The sequence below is a fragment of the Rattus norvegicus genome, chromosome X, assembly GCF_036323735.1.
Source record: "Rattus norvegicus strain BN/NHsdMcwi chromosome X, GRCr8, whole genome shotgun sequence".
NCBI lineage: Eukaryota > Metazoa > Chordata > Mammalia > Rodentia > Muridae > Rattus > Rattus norvegicus.
The window spans coordinates 10399301-10421297 of record NC_086039.1 but is presented as its reverse complement, the minus strand read 5'-3'; the positions used below and the strand labels follow the sequence as shown (position 1 = coordinate 10421297).

General features: G+C 37.0%; 1 long non-coding RNA gene across 1 annotated transcript in view; it reads left to right on the top strand.

The window, feature by feature from the left end:
- Positions 1–17102, top strand: part of LOC120099316 (uncharacterized) — a 32392-nt gene extending 15290 nt beyond the window's left edge. Inside the window, exons 2-3 of the long non-coding RNA XR_005498385.2 lie at positions 16283–16309; positions 16431–17102. This is a non-coding gene — a long non-coding RNA (uncharacterized LOC120099316). The remainder of the gene's footprint in view (positions 1–16282; positions 16310–16430) is intronic.
- Positions 17103–21997: the final 4895 nt, after the last annotated feature.

Sequence of the window (21997 nt, the reverse complement as noted above, 5' to 3'; positions counted from 1 at the left end):
CTTTCTTCAGAGTCTTGAAGTTCTTCTTGTACAAATCTTTTACTTGCTTAGTTAAAGTCACACCGAGGTACTTTATATTATTTGGGTCTATTATGAAGGGTGTCGTTTCCCTAATTTCTTTCTTGGCATGTTTTTCTTTTGTGTAGAGGAAGGCTACTGATTTAGTTGAGTTAATTTTATACCCAGCCACTTTGTTGAAGTTGTTTATCAGCTTTAGTAGTTCTCTGGTGGAACTTTTGGGATCACTTAAATATACTATCATATCATCTGCAAATAGTGATATTTTGACCTCTTCTTTTCTGATCTGTATCCCCTTGAGCTCCTTTTGTTGTCTGATTGCTCTGGCTAGAACTTCAAGAACTATATTGAATAAGTAGGGAGAGAGTGGGCAGCCTTGTCTAGTCCCGGATTTTAGTGGGATTGCTTCAAGTTTCTCTCCATTTAGTTTATTGTTAGCAACTGGTTTGCTGTATATGGCTTTTACTATGTTTAGGTATGGGCCTTGAATTCCTATTTTTTCCAGGACTTTTATCATGAAAGTGTGTTGAATTTTGTCAAATGCTTTCTCAGCATCTAATGAAATGATCATGTGGTTTTGTTCTTTCAGTTTGTTTATATAATGGATCACGTTGATGGTTTTCCGTATATTAAACCATCCCTGCATGCTTGGGATGAAGTCTACTCGATCATGGTGGATGATTGTTTTGATGTGCTCTTGGATTTGGTTTGCCAGAATTTTATTGAGTATTTTTGCATCGATACTCATAAAGGAAATTGGTCTGAAGTTCTCTTTCTTTGTTGGGGCTTTGTGTGGTTTAGGTATAAGAGTAATTGTGGCTTCGTAGAAGGAATTCGGTAGTGCTCAATTTGTTTCAATTTTGTGGAATAGTTTGGATAATATTGGTATGAGGTCTTCTATGAAGGTTTGATAGAATTCTGCACTAAACCCGTCTGGACCTGGGCTCTTTTTGGTTGGGAGACCTTTAATGACTGCTTCTATTTCCTTAGGAGTTATGGGGTTGATTAACTGGTTTATCTGTTCCTGACTTAACTTCGGTACCTGGTATCTGTCTAGGAAATTGTCCATTTCCTGCAGATTTTCAAGTTTTGTTGAATATAGGCTTTTATAGGAAGATCTGATGATTTTTTGAATTTCCTCTGAATCTGTAGTTATGTCTCCCTTTTCATTTCTGATTTTGTTAATTTGGACACACTCTCTGTGTCCTCTCATTAGTCTGGCTAAGGGTTTATCTACTTTTTGATTTTCTCAAAGTACCAACTGTTGGTTCTTTTGATTCTTTCTATGGTCCTTTTTGTTTCTACTTGGTTGATTTCAGCTCTGAGTTTGATTATTTCCTGCTTTCTACTCCTCCTGGGTGTATTTGCTTCTTTTTGTTCTAGTGCTTTTAGGTGTGCTGTCAATCTGGTGACATATGTTCTTTCCTGTTTCTTTCTGCAGGCACTCAGCGCTATGAGTTTTCCTCTTAGCACAGCTTTCATTGTGTCCCATAAGTTTGGGTATGTTGTACCTTCATTTTCATTAAATTTTAAAAAGTCTTTAGTTTCTTTCTTTATTTCTTCCTTGACCAGGTTATCATTGAGTAGAGCACTGTTCAATTTCCACGTATATGTGGGCATTCTTCCCTTATTTTTATTGAAGAACAGTTTTAGGCTGTGGTGGTCCGATAGCACGCATGGGATTATTTATAACTTTCTGTACCTGTTGAAGCCCATTTTTTGAAGAATTATATGGTCAATTTTGGAGAAAGTACCATGAGGAGCTGAGAAGAAGGTATATCCTTTTGCTTTAGGATAGAATGTTCTATCAATATCTGTTAAGTCCATTTGGCTCATGACTTCTCTTAGTCTGTCTACATCTCTGTTTAATTTCTGTTTCCATGATCTGTCCATTGATGAGAGTGGGGTGTTGAAATCTACTACTATTATTGTGTGAGGTGCAATGTGTGTTATGAGCTTTAGTAAGGTTTCTTTTACGTATGTAGGTGCCCTTGTATTTGGGGCATCGATATTTAGGATTGAGAGTTCATCTTGGTGGATTTTTACTTTTATGAATATGAAGTATCCTTCCTCATCTTTTTTGATGAATTTTATTTCAAAATCGATTTTATTTGATATTAGAATGGCTACTCCAGCTTCCTTCTTCAGACCATTTGCTTGGAAAGTTGTTTTCCAGCCTTTCACTCTGAGGTAGTGTCTGTCTTTGTCTCTTAGGTGTGTTTCCTGTAGGCAGCAGAATGCAGGGTCCTCTTTGCTTATCCAGTTTGTTAATCTATGTCTTTTTATTGGGGAGTTGAGGCCATTGATGTTGAGAGATATTAAGAAATAGTGATCATTGCTTCCTGTTATATCCATATTTGGATATGAGGTTATGTTTGTGTGCTTTTCTTCTCTTTGTTTTGTTGCCAAGACGATCAGTTTCTTGCTTCTTCTAGGGTATACCTTGCCTCCTTATGTTGGGCTTTACCATTTATTATCCTTTGTAGTGCTGGATTTGTAGAAAGATATTGTGTAAATTTGGTTTTGTCATGGAATACCTTGGTTTTTCCATTTATGTTAATTGAGAGTTTTGCAGGATACAGTAACCTGTGCTGGCATTTGTGTTCTCTTAGGGTCTGTATGACATCTGTCCAGGATCTTCTGGCTTTCATACTTTCTGGCGAAAAGTCTTGTGTGATTCTGATAGGTCTGCCTTTATATGTTACTTGACCTTTTTCCCTTACTGCTTTTAATATTCTTTCTTTATTTTGTGCATTTGGTGTTTTGACTATTATGTGACGGGAGGTGTTTCTTTTCTGGTCCAATATATTTGGAGTTCTGTAGGCTTCTTGTATGCCTATGGGTATCTCTTTTTTAACTTAGGGAAATTTTCTTCTATGATTTTGTTGAAGATATTTACTGGACTTCACTCTCTTCTATACCTATTATCCTTAGGTTTGATCTTCTCATTGAGTCCTGGATTTCCTGTATGTTTTGGATCAGTAGCTTTTTCTGCTTTACATTAACTTTGACAGTTGAGTCAATGATTTCTATGGAATATTCTGCTCCTGAGATTCTCTCTTCCATCTCTTGTATTCTGTTGGTAAAGCTCGTATCTACATCTCCTTGTCTCTTCTTTTGGTTTTTTATATCCAGGGTTGTTTCCATGTGTTCTTTCTTGATTGCTTCTATTTTCATTTTTAATTTCTTCAACTGTTTGATTGTGTTTTCCTAGAATTCTTTCAGGGATTTTTGTGACTCCTCTCTATGGGCTTCTACTTGTTTATTTATATTTTCCTGGAATTCTTTCAGGGATTTTTGCGATTCCTCTCTGTAGGCTTCTACTTGTTTATTAATGTTTTCCTGGGTTTCTCTAAGGGAGTTCTTCATGTCTTTTTGGAAGTCCTCCAGCATCATGATCAAATATGATTTTGAAACTAGATCTTGCTTTTCTGGTGTTTGGATATTCCGTGTTTGTTTTGGTGGGAGAATTGGGCTCCGATGATGCCATGTAGTCTTGGTTTCTGTTGCTTGGGTTCCTGCACTTGCCTCTCACCATCAGATTATCTCTAGTGTTACTTTGTTCTGCTCTTTCTGACAGTGGCTAGACTGTCCTATAAGCCTGTGTGTCAGGAGTGCTGTAGACCTGTTTTCCTGTTTTCTTTCAGCCAGTCATGGGAACAGAGTGTTCTGCTTTCTGGCGTATAGTTTTTCCTTCTACAGGTCTTCAGCTGTTCCTGTGGGCCGGGTCTGGAGTTCACCAGGCAGGTCACTTGCAGCAGAAAAGTTGGTCTTACCTGTGGTCCTGAGGCTCAAGTTTGCTCGTGGGGTGCTGTCTACGAGCTCTCCATGGCGGCATCAACCAGGAAGGCTCCATCACTCTTAATACTGCTTCCAATCTTTATTTTTTCAAAATTGTTTATGTTTTTCAGAACCACCAAATGTTTAACAAAATGCCTAACATAAGCTTTCTATATTGTGTACTGCTGTGATTTACATTTTGTTTAATCCTCTAATATCCTTATGTTATCTCCTAATATCCTTATCTTTTACGTTTCATTTTCAACATTCTCATACTATTTGCTTCTATCACAATCCCAAGAAAACTGGGCACTTGGATTGTTTATTATACTAGGTATCAGTATTCAAGCCATTACTACTATTGGAATTATGTTTCTTCAAAAAGTTTGTGACAATGTTACCAAGACTTTTCATGGGAACACAGAATTTCCTACAAAGGAACAGCCTAAGTTCATCTATGTTCCAACCTTAAACTATCTTACACGAAGAATCAAAACATTACTCTTCCCCTAAGCCTAAGATAAAAACTTAAAATCTTTACTGTGCATTTACATATCTTTGAACAAAACATGATTTTTACAATTTTTCTCAGTACTCGGATTATTTCTTTCTGTACACACAATTGTAAAAATGAATTTGAGGTATTGGGAAAAACAGCACATCTAAAGAGAGAGGGGAAGAGAGAGAGAGAGAGAGAGAGAGAGAGAGAGAGAGAGAGAGAGAGAGAGAGAGTTTCTGAAATGTGATAAGCTTCCTGGTGTTCTGAGAGGAGGCTGCTAATGATGTGCTATTATTGAATATTAACTCAACTGCTCTTTAGCAATCATAATCAGGACCAATTCCTCCTACTTATCAAAGATTTATTTATATATAATATGCTTGGCTCTATCCTGAACTTAGGTATTGCTTATATTGTTTGATTCTGAGTATTGTAGGGGGCTTTTATTGGTTCTAATGTAGGGACCAACAGAAGGTGACATTATTGAGGAAGTTAAGAGATACTTAAAGATGGTTTCAGCAAACACACGAAAATCATTGTGAATAAGATATGTTGAAAATCATGTCTAAAATTTAAATGCTAGCATGACAGTTGGTGTATACTCTACTGAATTATTACATGTTTCAGGCCAAATCCCAAAAATTAGACCTTGAGACAGATTTAAATACAGGTCTGATTTGGGAATTAACAGATATGAGGGAATGAAAGAAGCAAAACCAGACAGCAAAATTTATTGAATTGAGAATTATGTATAAGAAATGATTCCACTAAGCTTATAGGGCTCTTATGACCTGAAATGAACCAAAAGATTTTTCGTAAACTGAAAGTAGTATGTAGAATCATTGTACTTCCAGATAGATGTATCACTGAAGGTCACTTCCCCACAGGAAGAGATTATAGCATGGTGTGCAGCATAGTTCTTCACCCAAAGGCAATTTTTAGAATGGGTTGACAGAAAGCTGCTAAGTTTCAATGTTCTCCCAAACTGAGGGATCAGTACTTGATCCTGGAGGCAATACACTAGCAGAACAGCTGGATCTACACTCATGCTTCCAATATGCAAAGCAAGAACCCCTAAAACAATGAAGGACATTTGGTAAATTTTATTATGTAGACAGTTCCTCTTCTGAGCTACTTTGTAATATACTGAGAAAGACACTGCAAGAATGTCAACCAGTTACTGATTTCTCAGACTATCGGTGCATTTTCATGAATATATATTACTTTTCATACAAACCCACGCTTCATCTTAGGGGAAAAATAATACCACATAGTTCTGAGGCACTGATTGCCTCAGAAACAACAATAACAACCAACCCTCACTTTAAAATCCCCAAAACTGAAAGCCAAAAACAGTGTGATATTCACAGTCAAAATATCCCACAAAATGGAATAGAAAACTGTTACTATTTCATTCATCAGCCATTTTGTGGGTATCTCTATTGTTGTATCTTATTAATTTTTAATCAGTACTAATTTTTCTAAGATAAGGATCATTCTTTCTTTTATTTGTAAGGGTTCTAAGGGTTTACTATGTGGGAGACACTATACTAAGTGATCTACAAATAATAATTCATTTAAACTTTACAACCACGTCATTTATGTAAAACAATTTAATTCATTTTACTAACAAGCCAGTCAAGGCATGCAGAAATTTAAGGGCTTCATATAGCTGGCAAGTGGTGGATAGGGCTGGGATTTCAAAATACGTAGTCTGCTTCTGGAATCTGCTCTTTCCTCTCATGCTATGTAACCTCTAGAAGATCATAGCCTGGTACAGTGTGTCTTCTGTTACTATATGAAAATGTGAATATGAATTCCTAGAAGTGAGTGTTCTCTTTGTGATCCCTTGATAATAAAGAACAATCTGTTAACTGTAGGAGGATACAGATGGTAGGATCTTTCAGATTTGTGTTTGTAAACCAGCACTGGAAGTCAGGGGAAATAGTGGTGGCAATAAGAGAGCAAGGAGGCATCACATAGGCAATATGTATTTACTGTGTATGATTTTGTCTGCTTATGTGGAAATTAGAAGATGACTTGTGGGAGTGTCTTCTCTCCTTCCACATCATGGGTTTTCAGGATAGATATCTGGCTATCTGGCTTGGCAGTAAGCACTTAATTTTTTTTAAACGTACTGAGACACCTGCCCAGACAAGAGTTTTATTCATATGAAATTTATACTACTTTGACATGGAATAATAATATAAACTTCCTATGCTTAAAATATATTGTATTATATTATAGTATTGCAAGAAGCATTTTATCATTATGGCATCACAGAATATCATGAAGTCCATGCTTAAATCAAAGAATTTATATGTAGTGTAGATTTACTCTGTATGAGGAAAGATACCTTAAAGCATTTCTGTACAGTTCATGTTAACCAGGAGAATCTATCAACATAATGTACTTTCCCAGGTGAAGTTTTTAAGAAATGGTTAAAATCACAGTCCATTCATACAGAGCATAACCTGGTAAAATTTGTGTATTTCATTATGGTCAATGTCTTTTCAAAATATCGTAGAGATCTTTCCAAGTTTCATTTTTTTTAAATGTTTTTGAGACAGGGTATCATACTAGAGCCTAGGCTGGCCTGAACTCACTGAATAGTCTAGGTTGGCCTCAAACTCAAAGAAATCCTTATGCCTCAGTCTCCCATCTTGTGGGATTTTAGGCATTAGCCAACACTCAATTACATCTTAATTTTTTTGAGACATGGTCTCATCCTTGGCTGACCTTAACCTCACAAAGACCTTCCTGCCTCTGACTCCCAAGTGCTGGGACTAAAGGCCTAAACCACCATGCCTAGATTTTCCAGTTTCATCTTAAATACATAGACTACCCCAAGTAGTTCTGGAAATACTGCAATCATATCAATGGGGATACCTGATTTATTTCTCTTATGTGATATTTTTGGAAAGTACCTGTTCTTAAAACCACACTCCACGAATGCAAGTCTTCTAAGACACAGTCAGAAGGAATTGTCATTACTTTTACACCACTGTAGAGTACAAGTTGTTTTCCTTCAGGACAACAGGTCTGCCTGGGAGCTGGGGTTCACTTCCAGTACCTACCTACCAGTATCTCACAAGAGAGGACAGTGTATTGTTAGTCTGGAACAAAAGGTCCAAATTCAAATGAAAATGCCAAGCGTGTTTCCAATTGTATTCAGGAGGTTTTTGCACCATTGCAAAGTCAGAGATCCAAAGGTCAAACCATTCTCCATCCAGGACGATCTTAGTTTAAAGGAGAAAAGTGAGAGAACATAGCATCCAGTTTGAAAAGTTTGCTGAGTTCAATCTACTAAAGGTCTGAACTGCACAGATATAAGACCATTCACCTATGCAGTGTGGGAATGTGGCCAAGTATTCATTCTACCTTGGTTAAGGATTTTTGTTTGGTTATTTTTTGAGGTAAGGTTTCACTCTGTAGCCCACACAGAACTTCAACTTGCAATCCTCCTTACTGCTTCATTGTCCTGAGTGCTGGGGTTACAGGTGAGCACCACTACACCTTGTACACCTTCTCCAAATATCATGCTCATGTCACTGTCTATAATGAAGCCTTTTCCATATTACAAACTGCTACTCTCTTTCTCCCTTTATTTTCCTCTTCACATCTCATCATCTCATACACTACGGATTAGGCCTGCCTATCTGATTGATTGTTGTTGCTCCTCCCCTAATATAATTTGAGCTCCACGAAGGTAGGGCATTTTGTTTAGCTCATGGATGCATCTACACCTCCTAGGAAAGTGCCTTTAGGAACAACAAGTGCTAGCTAGTGTGCAATGATGAATGCATGTTTCCACTGTGTGCACCAGGAGACTAATATTCCTACCACTTGACTTGTACTCTCCATATTATGAATTACTACTGTATCAGTTTGTGGTTTTGCTCATTTTTCATTTGTAAATCTATTTTGGATTTATGCATGCTTAAAAGAAATATATTTTAGCAGCTTTTCATATCTACTGTTCAGTGTTCAATCCTCACATTTATTCGGTAGGTTGCTCTGATAAAACACCAGGACCCAAACTATATTAGAGGAAGAAAGGAATTATTTCATGTTATGATTTCTAGGTAACAACCCATCATGGAGTGAAGTCAGAGAAGAAACTCAAAGCAACAAGCTGGAGTCATGCTGCTCACTGGCTTGCTCCCCTTTGCTTGTTCAGTCTACTTCCTTATAGAACCCAGGACCACTTGCTAAGGGTGAGAACTGTCCATTCTGGGCTTCACCCTCCTAAATCAATCATTAATCTGAAAAATTTCCCATGGATTTGCCCACAGGCTAATCAGATTGAGGTATTTTGTCAGTTGAAGTTCCTTCTTCCCAGATAACTTTTCATTATTTCAAGTTGACAACAACTACAGCAATAGTAACTAACCAGCACATTATATATTTAAATAACACAATAAAAATAGTAAAGTAAAAGCTATTTCTTCCATTTTAAAAGACATTGCCCATGGTTCAGATTTAAAAAAAAATTGGATGAAAAGATTGTTGGCTATCTGCGAAGGATCAGACACCATTACGAAATCGAGGGTGGAAGAATATAAGGGCCTGGAAGGAGTGCCTTGAAATCTATCTCCTGGATAGTGCACACTATGCTCATGGACTAACAGCAGTTATGACTATCTGCACAAGTTGGGCCCTGCTAATTTTCATCGTTGGGTAAGGGCTCATGAGGCCCTACCCCTACCTCCCATAGGTGTTATTGGCACTTAAAGGTTACTGGAAGAGGGAAGTTATTTCTTTCAATGATGTAGTTACTGGTAACTTTACCTAGGCTTCAATAAATACCTTCCCATGCTTATATAAATGACCCGAATTAAACTCAGCATGTAAGATACACAGTCAAAACAAAACAAACAAAATATAAAACAATGACAACAACCAAAATAAAAAACATAACAAAAGATGTTAAAGCCAAGGCAGGCTTGTTGGAGAGTAGAGGTTCAGGAAAAGTGGGGTTACAATGAGAGTATAATAAGGGATGAAAATGACTAAAATACCTTATACACACGTAGGAAGCTGTCAACATATTAAAAATGCAGGCTGGAGAGGTTGCTCAGCAGTTAAGAGCACTGACTACTGTTTCAAAGGATCTGAGTCTAATGTTGAGCATCCATGGCAGCTCACAACCATCAGTAAGTTCAGTTCCAGTGCATCTGATGGCCTCAAACTGGCTTTGGCTTACCCTTTATACAGGTGGCGCTCAAACACAGGCTCAGGCACAACATCCATGCACAGAAAGTTGAAAGAAAATTTTAATATAGATAATTGACAAGTGAGATTGTCAGGAGGGTTCCTGTTGGTTGGAGCTCTCCTATTTCGTTGCTATATTTGATATTTCAATCTCCTTTTCTTTCCCTGCACCCCATCTTGGGCATAAAGAATTACATAGAAGAAATAGCATGTGGGCTATTGAGTAGCATTTTCACAGAAGCATAAAGCACTATTACTAAAACAGCCTGCTCTTCCCCTGCCTATTAGTATGACTCAAAAACAGCCATGGATTTAAAAATCCATCTTTAAAATAAGGTCTCATTTCTACAAAATTGGGGCTATTGTAAAGTACATTCAGAGGTTTCTATGGTAGTATATATTTTCCTTTTAAGTTAATGGGTATAACTAGTAGGCAGTTGTTGAATGCACAGAAAAATAATCTATTGTTCTGGGGGTGATTTTCCTACCAATTGTTCTATCCCAAATTGTTTCAGTGGTGATATTTCTGTGTTTCGAATGCTTGCTAAGTTCTTTTTATTTTGTTTTTATAACTATTTATTTGATTATTTGAAAAGCCCAGGACAATACTTTCAAATATAGAAAAATACTACCATTTTAATAGCACTTTTTATAGGCTTTTTCAACCTTAGTTTTAGAGACAGGAGTTGGGTAGTTTATAATGCTCACCTTCTATCTACTAAGTATTCTTGCATGGACCATAGATAACACATATAACAATCCTCAATTCTTTCATATAGCCACACAAGAACTATTCTGGACCTTAAACATCAGAAATGTGAGGAAGAAATCTATCTGCCACTAAGAGGACAGATGAAAATAAAATGTGCTTTAATTCTTATCAGAAGAGTGGATTACTGATGGTGTACCTTTTCTCTCTCTCCTCTTTTGTAAGGACAAATATGTGTTGCCAGATTTTGTGATTAAAGAATGAAAAACATCAGCTATAAAACACTATATTTTAGTCTTTACAGTCTTAACCATGACGTAGCTTCTTTCTGACGCTAGGATTGACCCACTAGTATCTGTGTAATTTATCATTGTATTCCTGTACTTTGGGTCTGGAATATGTTCCAAAGATTCACATGTGGCCTGGATCCCATCTCACCATACTCACTATTGTTAAACAGAGTTATCAGTGGATTTTAGGCAATTGCAACCATGCCTTCAAAGGGGGTTATAGGACCATGATGTCTTCCCCTTTCTCTCTTTCTTTCCCAGTGTCCATGATATCAGTGACTTTTTCTATAATGGACCAAAGGACTATTTACTGTGATGTATTATCTTGGTGCAGGCACAAAGACAACCTTTGGACCTCTGGAACTATAAGCCAAAAGCAAACCTTTCTTCCTTATAAATTTTCTTGTGTATTTGTTAAAGTAAGATAGACCTAATTAGCACATGCATAAAATACAAAGAAAATCACTCCATCACATTTTAGGTTTGTGAGGTTGGTTCACTTGTATTTAGTGGTAGTCTTCTCTATTCAGTCCCTTCAAGGGCACCTTTGAGATAGGCGGCAAGTATAGAATTTACTTATATTGCTACACTTCCTCTTTCTCAGTGTGTCTCAGAAAGGATGTGGGCTTTTAATTAACTGGCTATGTGAGTTTTCTTTGGTGGTTTAATTTCATTAAAATCAGGAAAGGAGACAATCTGCTAGGATGACAGAAGTCACAATTATATTTGCCCTAATTATGGAAGTAACTGCTATTGTGACTTAGATATTAAAGTGTATTTCTGAAATGCTCATATGTGGAGGGCTTGATTTTCAGGCTGTGGCACTATAGACAGGTGGTTCATTAGGTCATGAATCAAAAGGCCTACTAGGAGTTAGTACCTAGGGAGAGGAATTAGGTATCTCAAGACACCACAACTGTTAGGAAGCGAGATATATCTAAGAATGACACAAACTTCGGAAGGCTTAAAGCCACCCACAGTGACATGCCACCTCCAACAAGGCCACAGCTCCTTCTCTTTTTCAAAATGTCTCAAAGCTCTAAAGCTTGGCACCAACATTTTCAAATATGTGAGTCTATGGCAGCCATTCTCATTAAAACCACCATAGTCAAACTAACAGTACCAGATGACGTTCTTCCTGTGGAACATTTTATAAATACAATTAGAAAATTGTTGGTTATCTCTTCAACATTTTTAAACCAGTCAGCATATCCTGCCAGGCAGTTTATTACTGTAGCCCAAACTAGGGAAGGCTTCTGTGCTAGTTAGATTGACTCTTAACTTGATACAGCCTAGAGTTACCTCATATTGGCTTGGAAATATGTCTATCTATGGTTTTTTTGTTTGTTTGTTTTGTTTTTTGTTTTTTTATTTAATATTTTTTGAAGCTGAGAACCAAACCCAGGGCCTTGCGCTTGCTAGACAAGTGGTCTACCACTGAGCTAAATCCCCAACCCCATGTCTATGGGGGGTTATGTTGACTATTATTTGATGTAGAAAGGGAGAGACCACGCCACGTTAGAAGGCGCTATTTCTTGAAAAGATTATCCTGAGTTGTATATACTAGCTAAACATTCATGAATAAGTCAGCAGCAATATTCCACCACAATAACTACTTCAAACTCCTACCTTGAGATCTTTCCATGACTTCTCTCAACGTTGAACCTAGAGTGTAAGCCAAATAAATCCTTACTTCTTTAAGTTGCGTTTGGTCAAAGTATGTTATTACAGCAACAGAAAAGAGAATGAGAAAAAACTCTTGACTTTTCTCTCCCTTGTGGAGATATGCAAGCTGGCCAGCAGGATTATAATTATAGACAAATTCCAGCTTGATTTCTTCATGTCCTGTGATCAAAGAGTGTGGTGTGGCCAGCAATAGGTTCTTATGAATAAATCTTTTGAAAACCTGAATGTAATGGAAAGAGATAACCATGGCCTAAAGCCTCTGAAACTATGAAGAAAATAAATCATTCAATAAGTTGCTTATTTCATGTCTCTTATCACAGCAGCGAAAGTCTAACACAACTCCCAACTTGCAACATCTATATTTCTGTTTGACTTGATACCTTATTTCTTGATGGAGGCTGCTCTGCCCATGCCAGCCATAGGCTTAAAGTAAATTTTGAAATAATATCCCTTATGATTATCTTTCTATAAATGACTCATGAAAACTGGTATCAGTAAAGAGGCTCTATTGATCATTTTAAAAAGAATAAGTGAGGTGTGTCCCTCATTGTCCCCAGAGCTTCTGAGAAAGGTTGTTCTCACAGTAATAACTAGATGAGTAACAATTCTTTTCCTTCAATACTCTCCTGGAGTTTCTTGGGATCATCTTTGAAATATACACTATTTGCACTCAGATTCTTGTGTCTAAGCCTGATTCTAGGGAATATAACCTAAGATATTGGTATCTCCTCACAAGTCTCAAGGCTCTTGTGATAAGATACGGCCTTAAAGACAAGGCACTTACTGGCAACATAATTTCCCTAATTTTTGTGATGAAAAATAGTAGTTAGTTTCATACAAAAATATTTCTCTGCCTCTGATCATACTCTTCCAACTTAGTTTCCTACTTCTTGTTAAAAAGGAGCTCTTGGAGCTGTTTCTGACAGCTAGAACTAATGGGACCCTTATCTAATAACCTGGGCATTGAAAGCCAACTCTGCCAGAGCAGTTCAGGCCAATAAGTCGGTTTGGCAGCACTTTTATGCTTTGATCTCTGGTAATTCTCCCAGCATTTAATGCAAACAAGTTCAGTGTGCTGGTTCCTAGTGCTTAGCAGCTGTGGCTTGATGATTCAAGGGATCAACCTAACCTCAGTGAAAATCCCTCACACTTGCTGATATTTTTTCTGTTTTCAGAAATTTGTAAGAACAGTCAATCACTAGGTTCTGTGGGTGTTAGTGTAGGTTCTATAAGACATGAAGGCTAAAAAAGAGATTTTCATATAGGAGATCTACAAGATAACTTGATGAAACCAATGATTATAATGGAGAGAGAAATGCCTGACTGTCAAATTGGGTACAGGGCAAACATCATCTTCCAACATATTCAGAACAAAGAATTCAGCCATAAGAGGTTAGGGTCTTTCAGAAACACTTTGAATTAAGGGAGCAAAGTAAACCTTTTCTTTACTCATTGCCCATCAATTAGATCATGATTAGAAGTCCTTAGAAGGAGCCTATTCTTCTTCAAAGCAGCTTTCTTTAGCTTAGGATAGTAGTTGGCAAATGCTAGTCTATAGACCATATGCTGCCATTTATCTCTTTGTGTAAATAAAACTTTATTGGAACACAAACACATCAATTTAATTTTATTTTATCTCTAGTTGCTTTCTGGACACATTGGTAGATGTCAGTACCTGTAGCATCAATGGAATTACTTTCAAAACATAATGTCCTGACGACCTGGCAGCCTGTACTCCAGATGCACCCACAAAAAGGGAGTATACTGACTCTAGGCACAGGACAATTTCCTGAGAAGAATGAGAACAGTGGCTTGAACAGTGCACAGCATCCTTGCCAAATGCAGCAGCTCCTGTCTTAGTACTGAGAATTAGTTCATCCACTACAGAAAATCAACACCACATGATGCCAGGCAAAAGATTTTCCCTCTCTGTTGTGAGGTATAATGGTTGATATATTCTTCCTGAAAATGTCTCAAAAGAGCAGGCACTTACCTCCATTCATTACAAGATACTATAGTGGCTATCTTAGAAGCTAGTCTTGAGTTATTTTTCTCCTGCTTTCTCTAAGCCAGTGTCCTTCCCCTCCTGCACTTTTTTTTCTACACTTGCTATTGGCAACAAAGAGCTTTGTTACCTCTGGCAACAGAGAAGCTAGGCTAAGATCTATAAACACAAAGGTTTCAAATTGGGTGTGAAACTTGAATAAGGTTCCAGTAGTGAAGTGTCCAGAAGACTAAGGACATCCACTGCCTCTCACTTCATTCCCCAAATGGCCATTTTCAGAGCTCCCTTCTGGCCACCTGGTGAGCCTTTCCCTGATTTCATCATGAAGTATTTGCATGTCATTCCCTGTTGTTCCTATTTGCACACAACTCACACAGAAAGATGGCCTGCCTTCCTGAGGCTCCTCTTCCAGAGCAGCAAGAATGTTTATTATATATGATACTTGTTTTAACTACCCTGGGGGCATTCTTGCTGATTTTCCAAGACATTGTAGATCTTCTCATGAGTTATGAAACCACCCAGGGGAAAAGAGTGGCTCTAGCCAAGATACAATTTTAAGAAAACACACAATATAAAATAGAGAAAAAAGACCCTTGGGCTGTTCTGCACTTCTGAAGCAAAGCCCTCAAATAGTGAAATAAGCAGGCCACATACATATAAGGAAGCAGGCAACTTGGTTTTGCTGAGCGGACACTTTTCCTTGGGTTAATTCCAAAAGGGAAAGGTGCTGAGTGAGTCACAGAATAAGTAGGTCAGAATTTATCTTTCAGGCAATGCAATATTGTATGGATATGCCCATGGTCCCTGGAAAACACTCAGCAGGCCCACCTTCTCAATATCTATGCTAGGCTTGTCTATGTGAACTTGTTTTAGGCCTGTTTATATGTATATTCATTACTTTTCTCTTTACTGTGAACAAATATCTGATAAGAAAGAAATTAAAGGAGCAAGGATTTATCTTGGCTCATGGTCTGACAGAGATTTCTGTCCATCATGGTGGGGAAGAAATATCCATTGGAATAACTTAACAGCTTTGGTGGCAGGATCATCATGATCAACAACCAGGAAGCAGAGAGGGCCATGTGGTCAAGGGCAGAGCCAGAGTATAAAACCTAAGATTCCCTCCCATTGAATCCACTTCCTTTGTCTAGTCCTAAAGGTTTTAAAGTCTCTCCAAAGAGTATTACATGTTGGAAACCAAGTGTTGAAACACTGGAGTCTATAGAGCTATAGAGGGCACTTCACTTTGAAACTGTAACAATGTACCTCCTGCATTATTGATTTTAAAAATGGAGTTCAGCTTTGCATTTGAGATAGAGTTTCTGGCTGGGTTTCTAGCTGACAATGGTCCTCCAAATCTGAAATATGCCCAAGATGTGGAGTGGACATGATACGAATTTAGATATTATGAGTTTAGTGCTATATAATGGGACGTTGTTGGCAGTGGCCACAAAGTGAGTGCTGAGATTTGTTCATGAAGTCATGGTAGGATGTGCTAGAGAAAGAATTCAAAGAAAAGAAGATCCTTTGGCAAAAGTAGTCCAGGTTAGGTACCACAGATTGCTATCCATGGCTGGCTAATATGCAACAGGATTATTTCAAAACCATGTTTTCATATGTCAAAGAATATTGACTCTTCTAAAAACAATACATGAGACACACATGTATCTTGGTATATATGACGGACTGGTTTTAGGACATCCTAATGATACAAAAATCTGTGAGTGACTTAAACATGATAAAGAGTTCAGTATTGATATAAATATTACAAATGCTGTCTATAACCTTACTTCATCTCTAATTTATATCTAATACAATGTAGAGCCTATGACAAAGTGGGTTATATATACTGTTGAGGAAATAATAATGCAGAGAAAGTCCTGACATTTCTCAGCACAGATGCATCTGAATTAATTCAGTCATTCATTTTAAATTAGCATTTTAGGTCCTTGATTAGTTGAATCTGCTGACATGGAAAACTGTAGATATAGAGGGATGCATGGTGCTATTCCATGGCAGTTACTTGAAGCAGCAACTAACTGGTCTTTTTTTTCTTTCTTTCTTTTTTAATGTACTAACAGATCATCTAATAGGGGAGACTATAGCAGGTAAGAAAGAAATAAAAATTATATGGATGGGTTAGACCCATGCGTACCCCACTTTCCTGTAAGATCTGGAACCCTGAGGCTATCTAGGTCATCTCTGGTGCTCTGTATCTTATCCTTTCAGACAAAAATACTTTGTTACCTGAGAGTGGACAAAGACTACGATTGAGGTAAAGCACCATGGGAGCAGATTGGGTGAGTTGAACCATATTTCTCAGTTTTCTTGTTACTAATAAGTTGATCAGTTGAAAGTTATGGAGTGCAATTTCTACTTCTAAGTGTTCTTAATCAATATTTGTAAGTCTTCAGAGTCCTAATATTCTTTTTCTTTTTTTCTTTTTTTTTTTTCCTTTTCTTTTTTTCGGAGCTGGGGACCGAACCCAGGGCCTTGTGCTTGCTAGGCAAGCGCTCTACCACTGAGCTAAATACCCAACCCCTATAATTTTTTTTAAAATGAGTGAGATATATAGGTTAAAGCAAAGCTAAAATAAACACTTCTTTTTGCATTGTATTAGTCACACAATATTATTTAATATGCCCAACTTTGTTTGGACAAGGTATTTATAGTTATAGCCTCCAGTCAGTGTATGCTCTTTTATTATTGTTTTCATTAAGAAAATAATACTCTGTTATACAGCATATACAACAATAATAATGATGTAGTGTCCTCTCTACTCCAAATACATCTTTCTGATACTCTTGCTTCATTTTCTGATCCCTCCACCTCAGCAAACACTCAGATTATATATGGTTGTGTCATCATGCCTAGTTTAATCCATGATCTTAGGCACTTCTCTTACCCTCAAGGATTAACTTCTACTCAACTTGGCTTTAATGTTAAATGCATAGTGTTGTTTTCTATTTCTTTGAGAAAAAATTTTGCATCCATGTCTTTTTGACATTAGTACCCAATATATTATGTAAGAGAATATTTGAGGATTTGCTAAAACAGTTTTATAGCTTTTATATGTCCCCCAAAAGCCCTCAAATTTTCTATCCTGGTGGCCCTTTCTTAATGAAAAGTATATCATATATTTATTTGAACACATTCTTTTTTTTAATTTTTATACTCTTGAGATTTTTAACTTCTCATCACATTTCAAACTATTAGAAAATGCAGTATATGTTCTTACCTAATCACTAGAGTTATCCATTTCAAAATCATATACTTTGTCAAAATGAATCTACATAATTAAGGAAGTTCACCATAGAGCTTCCAAAATGAATCTACATAATTAAGGAAGTTCACCATAGATCTTCCAAATATCTATGTTTAATATTGACCTATGGCTTTAGAGACTAGTTATAGAATTGTCACTGTAGAATTTTTTTTCATTGGGGGGCTTAACTGAATCTCAGGTGGTCCTTATTTTTCTCATACTTGAATTCCTTATATTTTTTGTTTGGATAAATTACATTTTCAAATAACCTTTACATTTTTTCAGAAGTATCTGTTGTTTTCAGGTTTCCTCAATCCTTGCCTGTTTTAAAAAGCCTTCATTAGTGTTCCAATTCTGATATATGAATACTTTTCCTGAATATAAAATACTACATTGATTAAAAGTTTGCTTAAAACTTTGAGATATTGTCTTCTAGTAATTAGCATTTTTATGTTATATATAATTCATTTTTTTATTTCCGTTACTCACTAACCTAACCTACTATCCTCTAAAAGTTGTTACAACTATGAATTTCTTGTCATCATTCTGAAATTTTAATTGTTTCTCCCTAGTTTGGATTTTCTTTGCATATCTCACTTTACATTTGGGAGAAATTTTTGACAATGAAAATATAACTTTATTAAACTCTGTAAAATATTTTTCTACTTTTTATTGTTTCCTTCCCTTAATTTTCTTGCTCCATTTTTCATGATATTCTGACTGAAGATATATTCAACGTATTGGGTAAACTAATCCAAGCCTTTTTATTTTCTCTTCTATTTTCCATTCCTTTTCTCAAATTAAGTGAATTTTTCTTCTAATTTTCAAGACTATATCTTCACCTTCATAGGGGTAGACATGCCTGGGAAGCCAGAGGAGACTACTCTCTGCCCACATTTCTGAATCTAGAGGAAAACGTCTAGCGCCATCTGGACCCCCTGTCAACAGGGACCTGAGAGAAAGCAGGGCAGGCCCTTCTGGTTGTTGCCCTCACAGAGAGCTGAAACCCAGCACCGAGGAGCAACTTCAGGCCCAAGACCAGAGGTAAGACCAAGATTTCTGCTCCAGGTGACCTGCCTGGTGGACTCAGGACACATGCCCACAGGGACAGCTGAAGATCAGTGGAGAGGAACGAGTACATGCCAGAAAGCAGAACAATCTGTTCCCATAACTGGCTGAAAGAAAACAGGAAAACAGGTCTACAGCACTCCTGAGACACAGGCCTTTAGGACAGTCTAGCCACTGTCAGAAATAGAAGAACAAGTTAACACCAGAGACAACCTGATGGCGCGAGGCAAGAGTAGGAATCAAAGCAACAGAAACCAAGACTACATTGCATCATCAGAGCCCAATTCTCCCACAAAGGCAAACACTGGATATCAAAACACAACAGACAAGAAAGATTTATATTTAAAATCACATTTAATCATGATGATGGAGGATTTTAAGAAAGACATAAAGAACTCCATTAGAGAAATGCAGGAAAACACAAGTAAACAAGTAGAAGCCCTTAGAGAGGAAACACAAAAATCCATGAAAACACAATCAGGTGAAAGAAATAAAAGTGGAAATAGAGGCAGTAGAAAACACGAACGGAGACAACCCTGGATATAGAACACTAAAGGAAGAGGCAAGGAGCCGTAGATACAAGTATCACCATCAAAATACAAGAGATAGAAGAGAGAATCTCGGAGCAGAAGATTCCATAGAAAACACTGACACAACTGTCAAAGATAATGTAAAATAGAAAAGGATACTGGCCCAAAACATACAGGAAATCCAGGACACAATGAGAAGATCAAACCTAAGGATGATAGGTATAGAAGAGAGTGAAGATCCCCAACTCAAAGGACCAGTAAATATCTTCAACAAAATGATAGAAGAAGACTTCCCTAACCTAAATAAAGAGATGCCCATAAACATACAAGAAGCCTACAGTACTCCAAATATATTGGACCAGAAAAGAAACTCCTCCTGTCACATAATAACACCAAATGCACAAAACAAAGAAAACATATTAAAAGCAGTAAGGGAAAAGGGTCAAGTAACATATAAAGGCAAACCTATCATAATTACACCAGACTTCTCACCAGAGACTATGAAAGGCAAAAGATCCTGGACAGATGTCATACAAACCCTAAGAGAACACAAACGCCAGCCCAGGTTACTGTATCCAGCAAAACTCTCAATTAACATAGATGGAGAAACCAAGATATTCCGTGATAAAACCAAATTTACACAATATCTTTCTACAAATCCAGCCCTACAAAGGATAATAAATGGTAAAGTCGTACACAAGGAGGCAAGTTACAGCCTAGAAAAAGAAAGAAACTAATGTTTTGCAACAAAACAAAGACAAGCACACAAGCATAATCTCACATCCAAATATGAATATAACAAGAAGAAACAATCACTATTCGTTAATGTCTCTCAACATCAATGGACTCAATTCTCCAATAAAAAGACACAGATTAGCAAGCTGGATTTGCATCGAGGACGCAGCATTCTGCTGCCTAAATGAAACACACCTCAGAGACAAAGACAGAAACTACCTCAGAGTAAAAGGCTGGAAAACAACGTTCCAGGAAAATGGTCTGAAGAAGCAAGCTGGAGTAGCCATTCTAATATTAAATAAAATCAATTTTCAACCAAAAGCCATCAAAAAAGATAATGAAGGACACTTCATATTCATCAAAGGAAAAATCCACCGAGATGAACTCTCAATCCTAAATATATATGCTCCAAATACAAGGGCATGTACATACATAAAAGAAACCTTACTAAAGGTGAAAGCATATAATTGCCCTCAAACTAAAATAGTAGGAGATTTCAACTCCTCACTCTCATCTATGGACAGATCATGGAAACAGGAGTTAAATTGAGACATAGACAAATTAAGAGAAGTCATGAACCAAATGGACTTAAAAGATATTTAGAACATTCTATCCTAAAACAAAAGGATATACCTTCTTACAACCTCGTGGACTTTCTCGAAAAATTGACCATGTAATCAGGCACAAAACAGGCCTCAACAGATAAAGAAAGATAAAAATAATGCCATGTGTCCTATCAAACCAACAAGGGCTAAAGCTGGTCTTCAATAAAAATAAGGAAAGAATGCCCACATATACATGGAAGTTGAGCAATCCTCTACTCAGTGATAACCTGGTCAAAGAAGAAATAAAGAATGAAATTGAAGACTTAGTATTTTAGGAAAAGGAAGGTAAAACATACCCAAACTTATGGGACACAATGAAAGCTGTGCTAAGAGGAAAACTCATAGCTCTGAGTGCCTGCAGAAAGAAATAGGAGAGAGCATATATCAGCAACTTGAAAGCACACCTAAAAGCTCTAGAACAAAATGAAGCAAATTCACCCAGGAGGAGTAGAAGACAGGAAATAATCAAACTCAGAGCTGAAATCAACCAAGTAAAAACAAAAAGGACTATTGAAAAATCCACAGCTACAAATGTTGGTTCTTTGAGAAAATCAACAAGATAGATAAACCCTTAGCCAGACTAACCATAAGACACAGAGAGTGTGTCCAAAACAAAATGAAAAGAGAGACATAACTACAGAATCAGAGGAAATTCAAAAAATCATCAGATCCTACTAAAAAGCCTATATACAAAAAAACTTGAAAATCTACAGGAAATGGACAATTTCCTAGACAGATACCAGGTACCAAAGTTAAATCAGGAACAGATAAACCATTTAAACAACCCCATAACTCCTAAAGAAATAAAAGCAGTCATTAAAAGTCTCCCAACCAAAAAGAGCCCCGGTCCAGATGGGTTCAGTGCAAAATTCTATCAGACCTTCATGAAAGACCTCATACAAATACTATCCAAAATATTTCACAAAATTGAAACAGATGAAGGGCTAAAGAATTCCTTCTATGAAGTCACAATTACTCTTATACGTAAACCTCACAAAGACCCAACAAAGAAAAAGAACTTCAGACCAATTTCCCTTATGAACATGGACGCAAAAATACTCAATAAAATTCTGGCATACCGAATCTAAGAGTACATCAAAACAGTCATCTATCATGATCAAGTAGGCTTCATACCAGTTATGCAAGGTTGGTTTAATATGTGGAAAATCATCAATGTAATCCATTATATAAACAAACTGAAACATAAACACCACATGATCATTTCATTAGATGCTTAGAAAGCATTTGACAAAATTCAACACTCCTTCATAATAAAAGTCCTGGAAAGAACAGGAATTCAAGGCCCATACCTAAACATTGTAAAAGCCATATACAGCAAACCAGTAGCTAATATTAAACGAAATGGAGAGAAACTGAAGCAATCCCACTAAAAGCAGGGACTGGAGAAGGCTGCCCACTCTCTCCCTACTTATTCAATATAGTTCTCGAAGTCCGAGCCAGAGCAATGTGACAACAAAAGGAGGTCAAAAGGATATAGATTGGAAGGGAAAATTTCAAAATATCACTATTTGCAGATAATATGATAGTATATTTAAGTGATCCCAAAAGTTCCAACAGAGAACTACTAAACCT